The following is a 3,325-nucleotide window of genomic DNA, read 5'->3' as shown; positions in this document are numbered from 1 at the left end:
AGAGAAGAACTCGAGAAGATGTGGAAAGTAGTCCATATTTGGTCCATATTAACATGACAGCATCACACAGTTGTTGCAGATTTGTGAGCTGCACATGTACAATGTGACTCCTGTTCCATCCCATCCCAAAGGTGCTCTATTGGATTGAGATCTGGTGACTGTGGAGGTCATTTGAGACATTGTCATTCAGGATGGATCTCTGCTTCCATGCTGTTTACACCAAGACTCATCATATCAGTCAACATGTTTCTAATTTTTCTGTCGTCCACTTTGGAGAAACCTGTGAAACAGCTCAATTTTCTACTCTTAGCTGCCAGGAGTGTCTCCTTATGTGGTCCTCTTCTGCTCCTTTTGGACCATTCTGTATAAATCCTAGAGACGATTGTGCAGAAACTCCCCAGTAGAACAGAGTTGCTGTGTGATTGACTGATAGATAATGAGCTAAGAATTTGAGCCTGGTGCACCCTATTGTATAACTGGGAAGGGAAGGCAATGTCAAGAACAGGAAATTCGTTACGAAATAAACATAAACTATTTTAACGTTTTACCTTAAATGCTTTTATATTTTATTAACAAGAGTTGTGTTGAAAAGGTAGCAGGGGAGAAGAGTCTGATCTTTCACAGGAAAAAAAGGATATGATGTTCTTATACATAATATAAATGATAAATGTTGTATCAAAACACACAAATGTGCTTGATGAATAATAGCCAGGGATATTTTAGGTGGTCATTCGCGAAGATACAAACAGGAACAGTCATTTAATGTTACTTTAGCAGACTTAGCAGACTTAGCAGTGTTACTTCTTTCTTTCAATTTTTTCAAACCTATCTGTTATGAGTTTTAACAAGTTTACTTTATGTTTTATAATCATCGCACCTTAATTTAAATAATGAACTTTTTAGCCATTGAAGTCTAAAAGTACTAAAGGTAGTTCTTACCGGCCATTGGATTTACCGCCGCGTCAACAAGGATTGAGATGGCAGGTGGTGTTCCATCTGGACAGTCCGGACTGAAGAACAGGGATTTCTGACACTGTGCTGCCTGTGCAGCCTCTCAGCAGCATGCTGTGGCTGCAGATCACAGGCAGACAGAGCTTTATAGAGTTAACAAGGCAACAGGTGGCCAATGAGGGCTGCTGTCACTGCACTGTGGATTGAACGTGGTATTAATCTGATTACAGTAAGTATGCCAGAAAACACTGTAGATGACATGAAGTCAGGTTTTTACAGCTTTGTATTCCCACCTGGAAAACCAAAACAGATGACAATGTTATGAGGAGCTACTGTTATTTACATCAGTTTTATGCTTTATATTCTGACTATGTTAAATTACATTGTCCCTTTTAAATAAATAAATGAAACAAATGAAGTTAATCTGCACCAATGAGCAAAATGTAATATAGAGCACCCTTGCGCTTCTAAACCACCCATTTAAAATAACATGTGTACGACTGGCTGCATTGTTACACCTGCATCAGTTATCACTGATATTTGCAGTTTATTATTTTCCGTCTATATTAGAAATATCACAGCTATCTGATCATTTGGTGTTGTGTCCTGGGTGTTTTTATTGTGATATTTCTGAAGTTAAAAAAGCAAATATTGTAGATTTGCCAAGTATTTGCAACTCATTAATTTTAAAATGCCCTGTATTATATAGCCAACTGCAAAGACAAGGATGAAGCTGGACAGATGTGCAAACTGCATTGGAGCACTGGAGGCATGGAGAAACTTTGGGCTCATGTACTGAGCATAAGTTTAATTTTCCAAAATTACTGAAGGTGTAAGGAAAGCAAAACACAAGTTCAGCTACAGGCCACTTGAAATGTCAAAACACCATTTTGTGTGTTTTCATTTTATTTTGTATGAAAGTGTGTATAAAACAAAACATAGGAAAGAGAAACACAGCTTACAGTGTGTTTGTTTCTACTATATGAAGTCAGTTTTGAGCAGATTTTAAACTACTAGCACCTTGTTTTCCATCTTATCTTCATTTCTTACCTTATTCCATACTTCCACGGCTCATTTATAAACTTTCCTGAAATGTTTGATGATGCTTTTTTTAAACTTTTGAACCTAAGTTTTGGTAACAGATTTTACTGACTTTGAACATGGTATGGTTGTTGGTGCCAAACAGGCTGGTCTGAGTATTTCAGAAAATGTTGATCAGATGGGATTTTCCCATAAAACCATCTCTAGGTTTTACAGAGAATGAAAAAGAAGAACTGGTGGGAGCTGATATAAAAGCAACGCTATCAAATTACCGTTTGTTTAAACCCAGGTATGCATGTGAGCATCTGAACACACGGCATGTCAAATCTTGAAGCAAGAAGTAACAGTTCGAGCTGGAAATGTTATATGATAGTGTTGGGGGTATTTTCATGGCACACTTAGTACGAACTGTGTATTGTTTACACACTATAGCCTAGCTGAGTATTGTTGCTGGACATGTCCATCTCCTTTCGATCACAGTGTATCCATTTTCTGATTCTTTTCTCAGCAAGGTAATGCACCATGACGCAAAGCTCAAATCATATCATTCTGGTATCTTCAATATAACGGTGAGTTCACTGTTCACACAGAGCACATTTATGGGATATGGTAGAACAGGAGATTCTCATCATGGATGAGCAGCAATTGTGTGATGCTATCATGTCAGTACGGACCAAAATCTCTGAGGAAAGTTTCCAGCACCATTCAATGGATCAAAAAGAAGTTCTGAAGGCATTTGGGGATCAAGGCTAGTACTAGCAAGGTGTACCCAATAAAATGTCCATTGAGCATATTTCCAAATCATTTCTAAGTTTTTTTTATAGTATTAAGTATTTCTGTCTTTTCTTTTTTAGACTCAACATGCAACTTCAGATTTCCAAGTAGTGCACTCTCACTCCTCACAGATTGTATCACTCTATCTCCACCTCAGCATTTATCTGTTGACTCTGACTATTTGTATAAAGGAGCTATTTTGCACATATCCTCCAGTCTCTGCTTCTGAATAAACTCCACATAAGAGGAGACATGTCCCTTTTTGGTTTCTCTAGAGTCCGGAAGCAGTGGGTGGAAGTGAAAGATAATGAGGCATCCAACAAGGGTTTCTTTTTTGTTATGTGAAGATGTGAGCAGATGCTAGTATGGAGTGCAAATACTACACTAGGTCTGATGAGAGTCAAGTCTCAATATTTTCAAAGTTGCTTTAAACAAGAATCTTATTGTCCAATAAAAATGTGAATTCTGTGACACGACTCCAGTCAAAAGAAAGAAAGGAAACATCCCCATCACAGTGTTCGAGGTTAAGAAGAAACACACATTCACACATGGCCTAATC

Source organism: Pundamilia nyererei, unplaced genomic scaffold (assembly GCF_000239375.1).
Source record: "Pundamilia nyererei isolate P.nyererei 1_Seehausen unplaced genomic scaffold, PunNye1.0 scaffold00063, whole genome shotgun sequence".
Taxonomy (NCBI): Eukaryota; Metazoa; Chordata; class Actinopteri; order Cichliformes; family Cichlidae; genus Pundamilia; species Pundamilia nyererei.
Note: the sequence above shows the minus strand (reverse complement) of the source record.